This window comes from Octodon degus, unplaced genomic scaffold, assembly GCF_000260255.1.
Source record: "Octodon degus isolate 3935 unplaced genomic scaffold, OctDeg1.0 scaffold00369, whole genome shotgun sequence".
NCBI classification, from domain to species: domain Eukaryota; kingdom Metazoa; phylum Chordata; class Mammalia; order Rodentia; family Octodontidae; genus Octodon; species Octodon degus.
The window spans coordinates 561562-580346 of record NW_004524945.1 but is presented as its reverse complement, the minus strand read 5'-3'; the positions used below and the strand labels follow the sequence as shown (position 1 = coordinate 580346).

The 18785-nt window shown below is 36.7% G+C and overlaps 1 pseudogene; it reads right to left on the bottom strand.

Moving 5' to 3' along the window:
- Positions 1-10819: 10819 nt before the first annotated feature.
- Positions 10820-14805, bottom strand: LOC101566827 (annotated as a pseudogene).
- Positions 14806-18785: the final 3980 nt, after the last annotated feature.

Here is an 18785-nt window from a genome sequence, read left to right as displayed (position 1 = left end):
GAAGAAGAAGAAGAAGAAGAAGAAGAAGAAGAAGAAGAAGAAGAAGAAGAAGAAGAAGAAGAAGAAGAAGAAGAAGAAGAAGAAGAAGAAGAAGAGGAAATCTTTAAGTGTGGGGCTTATTCCCTTTTAGCTTATTAAATCTACCTCAAGCAAACTAGTTCTGTATGTCACATTAACTCCACTATTAAAGGGGACACATGAATTGACAGACTTGGGGGATTGTCTTTTGCCCATGCCTTTGGAAAACACTGAGCACTCTGGTTTGAAAGTGGACTGTTGTCTGGGTAACTTCTGACAAAGCAGCAAAGGACGCCACTGAAAATCTAACAGATGTTTCCCTACACTGGCAGCTACAAAATTTATTCCTACAGGTTCCTCTGTATTTGGCAGCTTGTGAGAGATATCTGGGGCCTACTGACAGGGACTGAACTGGAGAAAGACTTTTTTTTTCCTGATTTAGGCACGGACTAGGGATGACTGGGAAGAGATGAATGCAGAATTCTTTTCTTGTGATGCAAAGTTGGCCACCTACTGAGGTGGGGGAGGAGGGAGGTGGCAGCAGGCTGGAGAGGAAAAGCAGCATATATAAGGGCCCCTGTACCCGGAAGGGCAGATCACAGAAGTAAGAGATGCCTGGCCAATGGAAGAATGTCCCATTATTTGTTCCCAGATAGTGTTTTCTCCAAAGTGAGAAGATTGGAGGAAGAAGGAACTATGGTTACAAGTTGGCAGGAGAAGGCAGAGTGAGACCAGAACCAAATAGAGGGGTGGAGTGAGGGGAGGGCAAAATGGGAGCAGAAGAAGGGTGGTGGGAAATGTCAGATGGCAAAGGGTGACTGCTGTGATAGCAGCTACTCAGGGGGATCTAATCTGATTGAGAATAATGAGAAGACTGAGCAGGTTGTGGTTATAAAAGAACAGTGAAAGCAAGAGGAGGAACATCCTGAGGAGGGTAAGGTGAGGGAGACTAGCAGTAGGGAATTGGTGGTCCCACATGACTGAAGGAGGGAGGGGCATGTCCTCAGAATAGTGAAGGCTTTTAAGGGACTTTTGACCATTTGCCTTTGCAATAACAGAAGTTTTAAGATGCCAAAAGTTCCCCCCTCAGGGCATAGGCTGCCATTGTCATAAAAGATTAACTTTTTTAATTTTATGATCTCTTGGAAGCCAAGGGAGCCAAGATTATGGAGGAGGCAGCCCAGTGGTGTTTCTTTTGTAGGGCAGGAAGGAATATTCTCCAAGGTGCCCAAATTTGAGATGAGCCAAAAGCTTCACATCCTACAGAGCATCTACACTCCAGAGTATGAGTTCCATGAGTCTTACAGATGCTTTACCATCATCACAGGGTGGACAGGGAAGGAGAAGTACTCTATCTCAGGCATAGGAGCCTAGCCTCACCCAAGGAATGTGAGTGCAGCATCCCTGTCCAAAGGATATAGTGGGTTTCCTGCTATAAGCCCATGATTTCTGAGACTGAGACTGAGAAACTCAAATAGGAAACCCTGAGAACTGATAAATAGCTCATCCTTAAGAAATGAGGTGAATTGGTGTTAGACGCAGGCTAGCAAAAGAAAATAGACAGGTCCCAGAAGAGAGGAGTGTGGCCCATTGGTGGGGAGCCCAGAACTGGGCTTTGGCATCCAGGAACCACATTCTTACCTACCTGAATCATGGCACCAAAATGTTAGTTTTTCAGTATGCCAGAGAAGCAGAAGTTAAAGAAGAGTGTGCTTTATTGACTTTGAGGACACAGAGAAGATCCAAGGGAGATGAGAGGGATCCTGGTGACCAGAGACAAAGGAAGGCTGAGATTTTATGGACTGGATGGAGGATGGAGTTTGATGAGCAGGTTTACTGACACCTAAGGAGGGGACTGGGGGCTCGCTTATGTGCACAGGAAAGGTAAAAGGAAGTTGTATCCAGGGCTGCCGTGGGGAAGAAGAAAGTGGTCATTGGGAAGATAACCTATTATTTTGGAGATCCAGCCATGTTGAATCAGTACCATAATAATTTTGCAGTTTGTACTTGGGCTGCAATCTATCAATATCAATTTTTAAACCAATCACTTCATCAAGGGGAGAATATAATCACTTAGATAAAATTCTTAATAATCAAATTCTCTGGCAAAATTTCAGGAACCAGTTACTAAAGTAGAGCTATTAACACAATACATAGGAAATATGTTTCTCTAAGGGATCAAAAAGAGAGGGGAAGAATCCTTGTCTCCCAGAGACTGTAAACTACCTCCTGTAAATGTTCATATTCTAGCTGTATTACTGTAGAATTCAAACGGTATAATGAATGTAAAAGTTCCCCAAAGGAAAAATGAAGACATCTATATCTTCCTATTCTCATAGGTAAAGAAATGAGTTTGTAAGTAGATGTCTGTTTTAGTCAGGGTTTTACAAGAGGAACAGATATAATATAAGGAACAAATATAACAAAAGATGCACCAGTCACAGAGTTAGATGAGGAAGTGAGCCAAGAGCATCAGCACACCACCGCACAAAGGATTCAGCCCAGAGGCATTTAAGCTCAGTGCAGTGTTCCATCTCTAATGGTCTCTAACGGTTTTTAACAGCCTCTAATGGTCTCTAATGGTCAGCCATTGTGTCTGCAACAGAAGACTGAAGAATCTGCAACAGAAAGATGAGGGATACAATTTGGAGGCTGAAGAGTCTGAACTGGAAGCCAGGAGATAAAGTCCAAGCTGACTGAGAAGACCAAAGTTCGTCCAAGGAAGTGGAATGCCGAATTCTTCCTCAACCCCTTTATAACCCCCTTTTGTGCTGAGTTACTCTAGGCAGGCCCCTCACAGCCAAGAGTGTGGAATTTTAGATGATCCAGTCAAATTGACACAATGTATCAACCACCAGGCAATCTAGCCAAGTTGACGCAATGTATCAACCCCTACAATGTCTGTAGCAATGTAATAACAAGTATATTTTTAAAGCTTTCTCAAAGGCTGTGAAGACATTTTAAGAAATCATCTATAATACAATAACATAAGCTGGACTTAATTGAAATTTCATTCCAAATTCTACTTTGTGTGTGTGTGTGTGTGTGTGTGTGTGTGTGAAGGATTGAATTTTGGACCTTGCACTTATCAGGTAGGCACTTAGCATGCTGAGCTATATGCCCAGCCCTAAATTCAACTATTCTATTCTTTGCACAAAATTAATTTAGTTAAACTCCAATATTCTTTTTCAAAACTAGGCAATGATTTGAAAACATGGAAGAATATCTCAGGAAATAATAGAAATATGTGAGAAGTTCTGCAACTATGAACTAATGAATGGCACTACTGTATTATTTTTTTCAGTTATTTGTTTAATTTTCACCATATCTTCACTCTTTCTCAAGTCTCTCAAAGCTCTTACCAGTACTTGAGTAGGATCCAGTACTTCACCAGCACTACATCAAATATGGGGCAAATATTATTAACACAGAATGAATTTATGATGATAAAAATTCATAAAACATGCAAAGAAACATCTTTATTTCTCAACAATTTTTGTGAACAGTTCATTGATTTTCATACCTCTGCTTTTATACATTATCCATATATTGTAAAAAATTTTGAATTTCTGCCTCTAAGTTGTATGTCAGTTAAGCAACCCAAGAGTATGGCAAAGTTTTTTCTAAATTGACTTCCCCTCTGTTGTCTCCTTCATAACCTGAGCTCCTTGCACTGTAGCAATATTCAATCTCTTGTATTTCCTTGTCTTTTTAAATATTTGAAGAAAAATTCTGTAAATCTTGGTAAAGAATACACAGGGATCAAAAAGCATTTGCATTGTTCTAACAAATAAATATTGAGTGTGTGTTTTGTACAATGTGATTTGCTAGATGATTGTTGACATATTCCTTTTGTTCTTTTTATCAAATGGAATAGGTGATACCATCCAGATATCACCTATTATTTTAGTATTTTGAGCAGGTGTGTTCATTGATTTATTTATTTGTTCATAAGCAACAAGCATGTACCATATTCAATCTATTTATGCTGGATCTTTCATAATGCCTTAAACTTTGTGTACCTTAATTTCCTTATCTCTAAAATGTAGATGATTGCAATAACACTATCATATTGGGTTTTTGTCAATATTTAATAAGTTTATAGTCCAGTAGTCCATACCAGTGGGTTATCTGCAAGACTGGCTTATTTTGCTGAATTCACATACCTACTATATTTAAATGGCAATGGAATACCCATTTCTGACAAAACTAAACAAAAAAAGGGGATACAAATGAAGGACCATTTTGTATCTGTATATTCAAAATAGTTAGGATAGATATACAGCTACTTCCTCTTAATTCAATCAGAAGAAAGATTTGTGCTAATAGTGTTTGGACAGGATATCATGTCTGCATCTTGTACTATGAATAACCACTACGAGGACAACAATATGCAATGTATTAATTATTGAAACTGTCTTATTAATTGGTTTTGAAACTGTCTCATTGCTATTTGTTTCTCAATAAAATTAACAAAAATGATTTTAAAAAGAAAAAATAAATAAGTTTACAGCTCTGAGATATTTAGGACTAGCTCGGCACAACAAATACGTCTTGCTGCCCAAATACATATGTACATATTGCCTATGTATTGTTTTAGCCCAACACCTCTAAGAAACATTACATGTGTTACCCCACTAAGGAGTCCATTAAATTAATATTATATTAGGGAAGTATAAGCTGGGTAAAGTAATAATGTAATTTTTAAAATGAAAACAACATAGCAAAGTAAAATGAAAATGAAATGTTTCTACAAGGGTACCACTTCACAGATCAATGAGACACTAAGTAGACTGGTGTTCTTTGCATATACAACTTATCTAGAGAGCTATGAGAAAAATACATTTCCAAGTAATCCATGAGAGGAGAAAGAAGGGGAAACAGATCTGCTTAGATGTTTTTCTTGCCAACAGCCTTGCATGTTTCAAAACCTGATTCTTCTGAGATCTGTAAGCCCAGATCTTTCAGACAATGCTGTTGCATTTCATTCTAATCATTTTTCTTCTATCCTGCTTGCTATTATGCTATATTATAGAAACCAAAACTAATGACAAGGTTGCCTTTAAATGAAATATCTTTTACACAGCTCTTATCATATTGTAGTTGTTCAAAGTACTACTTTGGAATTAAGCAAGGAATTCTGCATGCTGAATCTGCTCCTTGCTGACTGTGGAAATATATGTAAATTGTCTGAGTCTTGCGTCTTTCATCTATAAAAGGAAATGTTAATATCTACATCACAAAGCTATTACAGAGGATGAATGAGCAGTAAGGTAATTAGAATTATGATTGGCACATAAATGTTCAATAAATGTTTACTGTCCCAATAATCATCGCTGCATGCAAATAAGAAACTTAGAAAAGCCTATTCAGACTCTGGCTGTGCATCTACTATGATCATACTAAAAAGAGCCCATGAGAGTCTACAGCCACAATGGAACAGTAAAGCTGAGTAGTGATCACAATGGATTGGATCAACATAGAAAGCTTAAGTTAGTAATTGAGAACTCAATATATATATATATATATATATATATATATATATATATATATCCCTCATTTGGCCATACTATCTTGAAATTAGCACATCCCTTCCTCATTTAAAATTCATGTATGAAAGCCATCATCAAGTCAAATTCCTGTTATTTGACTCTTTGATAATTGTTCAGAAGTGCATCATAAGAAATAAAATACCTTAAGATCAGAGTGTGTAATATCCTGTTTTATCCAGTTGGCTATTCATGCTAGAGCTTCAAGATCTTCACAGGTATTCACTAAAACATATTTGCAACAACATTGCAGTGAACAAAGATGTCACCACAATGTTACTTATCTATGCCCAAATACGAGATATTTAAAATTCAAATAATCATCTTTCTGCAGATTGTGTTGCACATTGTACTCCTGGTTGAGGCTTCAATTTTACTATTACTTGACATTAAAGCAAACACAGTACACAATGGATATGTATCTTACTTTGAGGCAAAACAAAAACATTTTGGAACATTTCATGAGTTACCATAGACAAAGAAAAAAAAATTTTTTTTCTTTGCCCTTCCTAGTTTCATTACAGATGTTTGTTTTGCTCCACTTCATTTATTTGGCCTTTAAAGACTTTAAAAAATTTAACCTAGTGAAATAAGTATTAAGAGAACACAAAAAGACAAAGAAATTTATATTGCTTTTCTTTAGATTTCAATTATATATAACATCAAGAGTAGTAGCTCAGAGATGGCCAGATAGCTCAGCAAATTAAATCACCTACTTAGGTATATGGAGGGACCAGGGTTTGATCCCTGGTGAGCCATGCAAGCCCCACCCCTGGAACATGCTGAGATGGCTATTGAGACTGGGCATGTTGGCATGTGCTTGTAATGCCAGCACTTGGGAGGCTGAAAACAGGAGAATCGCTATGAGTCTGATCTGTGTAGTGATATCGTATAGATCCTGTATTAAATACATAAAAAAGAGTGGTATCTCATGCTTCATATGTTACCCTATACTCCCAAAATTTGTCAGCATATATGGTGTAAGAAAATTCATATTTGGGCATAGATCTACACAGTTGTTCTAAAAGTTGGTAACCTTCAGAATCAATGTCACTGGCTGTTCAAAAGATATCAAATCAATGGTATGTAAAATGATGAGGTTCTTTGGACCCTATCTTTATCATTTTTTATAATAAGTTATTACCATTTACTTTGTGAAAATCATTTTTGACTATTCATGATTATCCTGATGATTATTTGGCTGATGTATGTTTAGTAATTTCTTTGGCTTTGGTTCCTTCAGACTCAAAGCTATACATCTATCCAAGAGGAAAAGGCCTGTTCTCTATCAAGGGCCTTTGGAGAGAACCTCTGAAGAATATATCTGACTGTCAGTCAACAACTACGACCCCTTTCAGCTTGAAGAAGTCAGAGAGGTCTTCGCCCATGCTTCCCTCATGGCAGTTCAGGTTACTTCTTCAGAGGGGGGAATGTTGCAGGCAACCAAGCTAGACAGAAATATTATAGGCAGTCAGATAGGGCCAGGCCCGCAAGGAGACAAGATGGAAGACAAGGTGACCTTACAAGTTTTGGAAGAGACAGACACTCCCATATGGGCCACATCTCAAGACCAAGACAAAAAGAGGAAACACAGCTACATACTTCCCTAGGGATGGGCATTAGGGATTGATATCCTAAATAGTATCAACCAATTTGAAAGAGTCCAAATGAGTCACTAGTCCAACCCCCAACAGGAAGAGACCCTGTTCCATATTTGTACCCTCTTGCTATGTGACTCGCTTTCCGATTTGATACTGGAACTAATCAACTTTATCTGAGCAATGGTGCTTGTAATCCCATTGGGTGACCATAGTTTTGTTCCACCCCACAATCCCCTAAGCAAGTTCCCATGTCTTCTCTACCTCCTTAGACTCACCTCACCACATGGTTTTCCTCTGTAAAAGTCCCTGGAAGAGACAACTTCCTGGGGGAACTACCCATTTGGGCCCCCCTCCCATCCCTCTCTTGGACAGAAGCTTTCTTTCTCTCAATAAATATATTCTGCTCATAAAAGAAACAATTATCAATTATGATAGTTTAAACTGCCAGATTCCCATTCATGGCACCAGTCTGGAGATTTTTATTTAGAGGTCTTGGCTAGTAAGTAGGTGTATTATTCAGTTTTCTCATTGCTGAGACACAATGTTTAGCACTCACAATTTAAAGGACAGCCTAATTGGTTCAAAGTTTCAATACATGTTTGGCTAGATCCAAGGCAGAGACATCATGGCAGAGGGTTTGACAGAGCAAAGCTGCTTAGATTATGGCTGTTGTGAAGAAGATTGGAGAGCAATGCCAGTAGGGGTAGGAACTAGACATAGAAGTCTACATCTCCATCACCCACCTGGAAACACCTCTAAAGGTGTTCCACTAACTTCAAGGGTAAATCTCAAATTTAATCAAGCTGAAACTACACCTTAAGCCCCACATTGAATCCTTTTAAAATTTATGCCCACATATATATCTTTAAACTATATATAGTCCCCAGAAAAAGAAAATAGCAAGTTAATAATTCTGCTTACATAATAGAGCTATCCTTCATGCAATTGGAAATGTAAGAGTAGTAGTAAGCAGTCTCAACAGTTCCAGTGTTTCTAAGAAGTCAAAGTCCAGTTCTCTTTTGAGTCTGAAAGCAAACTTCTTAGCTGTGAACTACAGCAAAATTTTTAAAAAATTAAATAAACTCAATGTAAAATGTCACAGGGTAAATATTACCTTTTCCAAAGGAAGGACTAAGGAGAGAAAAAAAAAGAACTGAAGCAACACTCAGTAGGGCAAACATTAAGCTATATGTTTCATATTCAGCATCCAAGGCACACATTGGGGAAAAAATGTGAGATCAGGGCTCAATAGCTATTCCCCTATGACCTTTCTGGTTATAGCCCTCATCCCCTTCTCTTTCTGGTTATAGCCCTCATCCCCTTCTCACTCATGTCCTATTCCACAGCAGAGATTCCACATTCCTGGGATACCAAATTTCTGGGATCTACATTTCCTTTTTGGCTTTACTACATCAATTCATGTACTGACCTCTCAGAGACTCCTTTCCCAGCCTTCAAGGCCTTCCTTTGAAATCTGGGTGAAAGCATCCCTGACCCCACTACTCTTATATTCAGCATTCTGGTCAAATAAGCATTCTACAGAGGACATCTGCTGTCAGGAGCCACAGATAGCCCTATTTAGACAGTATCTGAGGTGGCCTTTGAAGGGGTAATAGATGAACACAGTAAGATGAATCCTGGAAAACTAAATCTTTAGTAGGCCTTTCTAGAGCAGGAGTTCCAAGGACTCTCTTCTGAAATTAAATTTTGGTAAATTTCCATCCTTGAAGCAGAGCAATAAGGCCAACCATAGCCCATGGAGCCAAACCTAAGAATTTGTTTCACCAATCCCTAGAACAGATCCCAAAATCATCAAGTGAAATCTTTACCTTAAGTCACACATTCATTTTCAATGAATGTCTGGTTGATGATACTAGTGTAGTTTATTTGTGGCTCACAATTTACACAGAAGATTAATGTATGTTGAAGGCAATTATGGAACAGTCACAAGAAATGGAAAATTATTCTAAGTAACACTAATACTACCATAAAGATCTCAAGTTCAATCCCCAGTTCTGAAAAAAATATTAAAATAAGATAAAAGATCACAAACTTTAATATTAAGACTGTTTTTTTTTATGTTTTGTTTTGTTTGTGGCTGACTCAGCCTACTCTGGGAGCAGGGCTGGTGTGGTATGTGGTACCAAGAAATCCAACCGTGGCCCCTGCACACCTACCTAATTTGCCTAAGCAGTCGCTTTAGACATCTGAGCTATCTCACCGGCCCTAATAAGTCTGTTATAAGCTTAAGAATATTTGGATTTTAGGTCCTCAGAAGTGAAACTTTTCCTCAATCTCAATGAAAATCACTGCAGTCTCATCTGAAAGTGATCCATTTCTTATGCTCTTATTCATGTTGCTATACTTGCTTCAAAGGAATCCAAATCTCTTCAACTCATTTCTAAAAGCTGCCCATATTTTCTACATCTTAGTATGTAGGAAAGAAGAAAGTAATCTCTAATCCCCTTCAAAGACATTTTTGTGCATACAACCAGTGGCTTTTTAAAGAAATCATAATAAATTTAAGGTGTATTTCACTTTGAATTTTGCTTCTTTGATTCCTTGCCCTTTTCTTACTGTTTGAATTTTCTGGCATCTCTCCACTCAGTTGTTTAATGATATTTCAGGTGAGCCTCATATAGCTACAAAGTATCCCATGGAGAAAAATCTACATTTGGAAAAGATAAATATATATCCAATAAGCCAATATAAAAACTATGAGCATATATGCTTCAGGAAGAATGGCCAGAGAGTAAGTGTAGAAAATAGGTTTTATCTCCAAGCTAATTATAATTTATTAATATTGACTTCCCTGAAGAATTTTGTTACAACAGACTATGAACCAAAATTTCCAAGGAATATTTCAACTTGAAGTAGTTGTACCTATTGTACCAACTATTGTACCTCAGTGGAAAACAGGATCCTATTTTAATTTTAGATACACTAATGCTAACAGTATCATATTGAGATATTCAAATCTGTACTGGGAATAACCATTTTAGCACAGAAGGTATAATTACTTCCTTCTATGAGTATTTCAGATTTCTAAAAATATTAATAGTGGCTATATATTCTCAAGTATATAAATCTAAAACAATGTCCAATAAGCAAGCAGGCTTCAATATTTAACCTGTTATTCTAAAACATGCATTTAAAAATATGAATTCTTGATTTTTCCCTTCCTATCACAAATACATGTGAATAGCTAAACAATATTCTTTCCTCCTGAGCAAAAACAATATTAAGTATGGCAAAGCAAGCTATACTCAAAATAGTGAAAAGTTGGAAAATGATAAAAAAAAAAAAGACTTAGGAAAATCTTATAACACCAGCATTTCAACTGAATATATGACTCTCTCCTTAAGTTTACTGGTTTAAGGCTTGTTTGACTTGAGAAACATGATTTATTTTATTCTGAAGAAGAAACATCATAATTCATGAAACGTACTGAAACAGTACTTGGGAGGTAGTTTTAGTTATGTAAGTAACAAATCAGTTACTGCCAAAGTGAACTAACTCTAAAAAATATTATTTCTATATATACTTTATTTTCCCTAAGTATGTCATCAAATTCTAAGCACAATTTATGTGACTTTTTTTTTTTTTTTTTTTTGCTGTTCAGTCTTTATTGAACATGTTACAAAATGAGGTTTAGTCAAAAAGACTAAAGCCCATGTTGTCCTCAGATTCCTCCGATTCTTCTTTCTTTGATTCCCTCTTCTTCTCAGCTGGGGCAACAGCGGTGGAGGGCACAGGGCCACCTGCACGTGTAGCGCCCACTGCGGGGACAGAGCCTCCAGCCCCTACATTGCAGATGAGTCTCCCGATGTAGACAGTGGCCAGGGCCTTTGCAAACAAGCCAGACCAAAAGGTTCGACATTGACACTGGCCGCTTTAATGAGGGCATTGATTTTATCCTCCGTCAAGGTCACCTTGTTGTCATGCAGGATAAGGGCGGAGTAGATCCAGGCGAACTCGAGACGGAGGCCATGACGCGGCCTGCCAGGCACCAGAAGTTAGGGGCTCACACCATAGCAACCTCAGCTTCATCAGAAGAACCGAGCACCCTGGCGGCAGCTGAAGAAAGCTGACGTGGTAATTGTTCAATAAATGTTATGTTACAATTGTGAAGATATTTCTAACTGGATTTTGAAATGACTTCTTTTAAGGACAACAGTCAAGAAAGACAACATATTTTACCTGGGCTTGGGTAGCCCCCTAAAAGAATAAAGGCCAGGATCTGATAAAACAACTTGAAAATAGATTTCCAAAAGCAAAGTTCTAATTACAAAATTCAGCTCCCAATTCTCTGTAGAATTTGCCCACTGCTAATTAGCTTTTAACATCTCTACAGCTCTTCTCAATTTAATATGAATAGTCTTTGTCAAATGATTTCATTAAAGTGTCTTGTTCACACTGAAATAATAGTGAAATGATTAATTTCTAGGTAATGATCTGAACAGCATTAATCTTATTCAAATCATTTGATATGTCACTGTAATATGTTTTCAAAAAGACTGAACCAGGTCGGGGAGATGGCTCAGTGGAATAAGCACTTCCCTGGCAAGCGCAAGGGCCTGAGTTCAATCCCCAGTTCCACCAAAAAAAAAAAAAAAAAAAAAAAAGAAAGAAAGAAAGAAAAGAAAAAGAAATCAAAAAGAATGAACCCAGCTGACTGATTTTGATCTGTGATGTCACTGAAGTTATTTGAATGAACTATGGGATATGCTCTCTGGAGAGGTGCATACCATAACTGACTCTCAGTGTACCATTGTGTTTGTACTATAGAAGGAGTAGGAATGTAAAAACAAGATTATCTTTCTTCTTTCATGCTCCTAATTCCATACAAAATGAGTCTACCATAGTCTGAATGACAAGATTGTCTATAGAACTCTGGTATCACTCAGGGAAATTGTAGTTAATGAGTTATACCTATTTATCAGTACTTATAAAAGGCATAGAGGAGTGACACACATTCCTGTTAGCAGGTTCCCCACAACTAGTATGAAAAAGGAATTAAGGATTTTAAAACTTACAAGTTAGGCATCTGTTATGTCATATAAAAAATTTGAGTTAACCTCATGAGCAACCAAGTAAAAGAAGTATTTTCTTTTTCATTCTAAATCAGGGCAAGTGAGAGTGAGTGAGTGTTATGTAAGTTCTAAAAAAATGTTTCTGAAACCTAGGAGGGAGATAGCAGTGACAGGAATTTCAAAAATGACAATGAAGTTTCATTATTCCCTCAATAACTTATTATGTGATTGATGTACAAGATAATTGGGAAAATGGCTTGAAAAATAAAAAACTTAATAACTAAATTATATATAAACATGAGTGCAAATATGCGATGAATCAGGAGCTTTGTTTTATAATTCTTTACCAAAATCTTTAGAATAAAAGAAAATATTATCCCTCCATTCTTGCAATCAGTAGAAAAACAAGTACTACAGTTATGGGTACCGCAACTGGAGTAACTGCCTTATGAACTGTGTTTGAGTATGCATTCTAATATAATGTGAATTCCATCCACTGGGACAAAGGTGTTGAAATTCTCAATTAATTTGATTAAAAACTAACCTCTATCAATTTTGTTATTTTTCCTGTTTTTCAAGCAATAGAAATTTTATTAGATGTTTTAAAATTTTATTTTTATTAGCAAAGTACTTGATTGTAGAAAAAAGTGATTCCATTCCTCATGGGGAATTGCTGCAGATACATTAACGCATTTATGCTTTTGTGTCCCTTTCCCCTCTTCTCTCCTTTTCTTTTTTCTACCCCTTGGTCCCTTCCCATTTGCAAACTCTGTCTTCCTGTTTCCTATCATGTACCCTTTATTTTTCTCTTTACTTATACTTTGGATTTTAGGTAGGATTAGAATCTTCATTTATGCATAAAGCAGATCAAGGAGTTTAAATAATTCAACAAGCTCATAAAAGTGGTAAGTAGTAAAGCAAGGATTATGTTCATGCAATATAGATGTTTCAAACATACCAAAAAGTCATGATTCTTAAATTCTAACTCACTGACTGCATTATGGACCACATTGTTTTAGATATTGGAGGTTCTGATAAAGAGAAGACAGTGACTTTTCTCAAGTTGTTCATCATTTACAAAGCAGTCTGAATTCAAAATGATAAGGAGTAGTTGTGGTAAAGCTAAGGTATCTTGGAATCTGAGAGTAGGTGAAATGGATCTCCATTTGGTGAGATGCAATGTAACTTTTACCCCTGAGGACCCATATTTCATGTTAACACATGGGAGAAGACACAACTAAGACGACTTGATTGCCTGCTCATAGAATTCTTGTCCTGGAGGATAAGACTATAAATACATAAAAACTTCACTATTTTCTTCAGGAACTTACTATAATTCAATTATCCTAATGAACAGTTTCCCCATGTAGCTTAAGAGCTCTTTTCTTGGTATAACAAATTGACAGATTACTTTTTGGAAACTCATTCCAGACTCTGACCTGAGAGCATTCTGTCACTCTAATTATTATGACACATCCGTAGCTCAATTCCAACCATCGCTATTTCTTGGAAAATCTGCTTGGAACCTCTTGAACTAGACTTGAAACCATAAAAATAGATTGCTCTGACCTCCCTTCCCTAAGATACCCCTTTGATTCTATGAAGATAGTCCCTTCTCTACTTCATGGATTCCAATTAAACCACCTTTGCTTCATCAACAAGGTTTTCCAATGGTGTTTTTAGGCAACTAAAATCAATAAAAGTATGGACCAAATGTTTGTTTAGAAGAAAGTTCATACAGAGTTAGTCTTATCCTTGGAGAGTAATACTGGTTCTAAAGAAAATCACTTTACTGAAGCTTGTAACACATAAGTTTCTTGTGATTATTTTGTTATCTGATTATTAAAAGTCTATCTCTCTGCTAGAACATATTTTCATGATTGTTGTTATTTATGAGCTTACAGTATAGAAGTGTCTTACTTTACTGTAAGAAGTGTTTGGAATCACCTCTGTATTGCAGATATATATATATATATATATATATATATATATATATATGGATAGTGCTCCTCTAATGATAACTGATGCCATAGCAAGGTGTCAGGCTGCCTTTGAGTTTTGGAGGACTGGGAAGTATCCCTGAATTATGTTTATTATTTTCAATAACTTAGGGGCTTATTGAGAACCAAAAAATTATGTAGCAAAATTACGCTGAAAATTTCCCTAATGTGATTTGAAAGGCATAACTTACATGAATTTTTTTTAGACTTTGCAACTGCCTTAAGAATGTCCTTTAGCTAGGGGCCAGGGAGAAAGCTCAGTAGAATAAGCGCTTGCCTGACAAGTGCAAAGGCCTGAATTCAATCCCCAGTTCCGCAAAAAAAAAAAAAGAATGTCCTTTAGCTTATAGTTGCGCTTATACACTTCAACAGTGTTTACTGGGTACTACCAGTAAAAAATAGCACAACATTTGGGGGACAGTATCACGGTTCTGGCTCCCTGATATGATCTGTATTTTACAAACTGATGAGCACTAATCAGGCACACTTGTATGGTTGGGCGGGCTGTGTTCTGCATGTGATCAGCGAAGTAATGGAGTAGATGGGTGCTGAAAGCCAGACTATACCTGGGTCATAGTGTGAACACTGTGCTGAGAGATGCCATCTTCTCAGAGCAAGGGGCTGACTTTATACTTGAGGCAAAGTATCCCATGAGATAGTACAAACCTGGGTTTAATAATGATTACATTTACTTGGCTACATTGATTTCTATGTAGATTTTAGTTTCCCCATGTATTTTAAGAGGCATGAAGGCTTGCAGTCGGTTATGCCCAATTAAATGATTATAAAATTCCTGAAGGCAAAATCAGATTCACTTATGTTGTATTTATTACTCAGTGAACATATACCTGTTTAGCCCTTCATTGAAATAGTGTTTATAAATGTAAGAGGCATGTGGGGTCCTGGCCCAAGGCTTGTGACTCAGTCTCAGTTTTGAGCTTCTAAAACTTATCATTTAGTGAGAGGAATACAGAAGACCAACAGCTATACTACTAAATATTTTTGAAGCTGTAGAAGAGACATAGGTACATAGAGCAATCTGAGCAGATCATGTATGCATTGCAAGCTAATGATCTCATGTAAAATGTCACATGACAATGAATTAATATTTCAAAGTATCCCCACATCCTTTCATATTAGTCACCTTTGAATAGATACTGTAGGTTCTATATCTCATACTGCCATCCAGTGAGTTCAATATATCCCAGTTAGGAGTCAGCTCTTGGAAAACAACCAGTCTCTGGTTTATATGTTCAATAAGAATAAGTTCCTTACAACACATGTTATATAACATCTTGAATATTTGCTACAGAATACTCTTCAAAGGTTTGAAGATTCTAGCATCACAGAGATAAGTAAAAATTAATAATACAGTATCCATTGCTACTAATATCAAATAACATTTATTTCTTTATGTATATCTTTATTATTTGGTGTGTGTGAAAATATCTACTTTTTTCAAAATATAGATTAGTTTTGGGCCAGGAAAACAGCTCAGAAACATAAGCACCTGTCTGGCAAGCACAATTCCTGAGTTCAATCCCCAGTACCACAAAAAAAGATTAGTTTGCAAGGTCCAGCAGGTTAGCTCAGTGGACTAAGTGCTTGCTTAGGTAAGCACAAGGGCCAGGGTTTGATCCCTGGCACTGCATGCCATGCTGACCCTACCCCTGGGCACATTGAGCCAGTGATGGAGTCCAGCGTGGTGGCACCCACCTGTAATCCCAGCACTAGAGAGGCAGAAATCAAGAGGATCACTATGAGTTTGAGCTGTGTAGTGAGACCCTACACACACACACACACACACACACACACACACACACACACACAGAAAGATTATTTTCCAAATTTCATTCCTTGACTTGTACACAATTATCTATATGTGTTTTATTATTTGACAGCAAATTTTCATACAAATGTTTCTACAAATCTAGCCTTCAACATTTGTGGAGAAATATGCATAATTAAAAGTTAATTTAAAAATTCTGGTTCTGCATTTCAAATAAACGTTAACTACAGTCTGTTCAAAAGGTAGGGAACTATTGAAGCCAAAGTTCTGATTTAAGTGAAATGGTATTTTGATTCTCTATAAGAACTGTGTGATTTATTGCTGTACTAATTTTCTTCCCTATACTCCAGGGATATATAGTAGAAGTGATTAATTTTAGCAACAGAAAGCTTTGTTTTATAGGCCTCTTTTGAAGATGTGTAGATCCAGAGCAAATTGCTTTTATGGAATAATTGCAAGTACGGAGCATTCCATACATCTATAGAAGATGGTAGCAGAATTAGGAAACTAGGCCCAGGGGCTAAAAGGCAATAAAGGAGAGAAAGAGTCAAGAAAGAACATGGTGTGCTCCCAGAGAAGTAAGCAGGGTATAGACGGAGCAACAGAAATCTTTATTTTAAAAATTTAGGTCACAGAGGAACAACCTCAAGCTCTTTCCAGTTATCTCCTGAGGCAGGTGTCTACCTAGCTGTTTATGGGGGATTACTGGTGAGCAGCCCTGCTGAGGCCACAATGTGAAGCCATCAGTACAGAAGGAGCACCACTTCTATGTGGCGTCGAACTCCTTCTCTCTCTGTCCCAACCTTATTAAATACACCCTGGGAACACCAGAAACTCACACAATAGCACCAACTTCAAAGAAGTCTCTGCCATAGAATCCAGAAATTCCTCTCAACTATTGCAAAGACAGAAGCTCCTGTTGGAGTGTACAAGTGCAAAAATGGTAACAGAACCTGCCTTATGCAGGGGCAAAGAAAGACACAGTCAGACTTTTAAAACCAAGCACTGAGTGCTTTGAATAGCTCTACTACAATGCACTGTGGTGGAAGGAAAAAGTCTTAATGTCTAAGCCTGCCATGGGTAGCAAAGAAGTCATTGAAAATGAGACTGTATGTTAAATATTTAATATCTGCTGACATACTTTTGATCTTTCCATTGCAATTGCTAATGGCTGTCATTCTCTTTTTGCTATTTCTGACCAGTATTTTATTAATTCATTTTTCCTAATATCAATGTATCAAATATTCATAATAAAATAATAAAAATGTTAACAAGCATAATGTAAAATGCAATTCATCTTTGAGGCATGCAGCATTAAATTTTGTATACTTTATTCTTTCTCATTTTCCTGAACATTTTTCAGCACAGTTGCTTTGTTAAATAAATAAACACTTTTATGTCTTGAATTTCTATCGGGTCACATACATTTGGAAAATTTCCATATTCTTGTAAATACCATTTTAGTGTTTATAAACTATCTCATCATATCATTTTACATAAATTATCTAAAATTTTACTATTTTGGGCAATAGAGATTATTTTCAAATCATTGTGATTATGAATTAAGTTGAAATAATTATTTCTGATACATAAATTATAAATGATTTCTCAATAATTCCTTCAAATAAATTCCTGAACTAGGACTACTTATTCAGACTATGGTCATTTTAATCTTCCTAAATTAAAGGCAGGGCTGTTGAAAACAAGCAGTTCTATCTAGTGTAAAATGGAGAGAATGCAACTGTCCCAAGAATCCCTGTTATCAACAGGAGACGTACTAGGTAGGCTTAAAGCCCCATACGTATTAGCACACTGAATATTTAGAAAATGAGATAGTTTTATCAGCCCATCAAGAATTCTAAGTACATTAGTTAGTTGCTTTGGAAGAATTTTTTTATATGTTTCCATATATCCAGCTAAATTTCAAGTCTTTCGCAAGTCTGTAATACTTATGACAAAGCAGCTTCATCTTTAATTTCTGAAAACTTTAAGATAGAGGATGCAATCTCCCACACAACTCAGGCCAATAGACTGACTAGTCTTTTCCAGGCAGTTTTTCATATAGTGTATTATTTTCAGAGATTCCATCTTAGTTTTACAGTTCTAAAAATCTGGGTACAAACACAGCAAGAAAATATAGGCTTTATCAGATGATCTGAACAAAAGCTTCAAGCCCATGGTTTTCTGCCTGCCTTCCATATCTCTTTCTTTTTCTGCTTAGATATCTTTAGTGTTATAAAATTGGACTCAGAGTCTTCACTCACCCTTATTTAACATAGAAATGGTATACACACACAGTGGTCCTTCCCTGTGGGGGTGCTATTGATCAATGTAGTATGGAGTCAGTAAATAAATATTTCTTCTCCTTAGTAAATGCATCTAATAATCACTGAAAGCCCTGACAAGACAGCACCAGTGTCTCTGAAAGAAGGAGTTAGAGTTAGAGGTCTTTCCAAAAAGTCAGACATGAACTGAACTTTATTGGCTTTCCCTTGTTTTCTGAACATTTCACTCCAGAGGATCCTATTTCCAAGTAAGTTACCATGTATAAGAATTTGTCTCAACCCTCTTTCTTTAATAGAAGTCCAAATGAGGTGAGCAATGTGTCTGAATATGTTGGAAAATAATAGAATGTTTTACCTCTTTGTTGGTCACTTTTCCATTTAGGCATCCCTTGACACTTGCTCTGACTACATTTATCCATATTTTTCATTCTTTTCCTCTCCTTCATCTTTGTTTTCATTCTTCCATTTGTGCCCTATTTTCTGTTTTTCTATGCACACACTCAGTTGAAA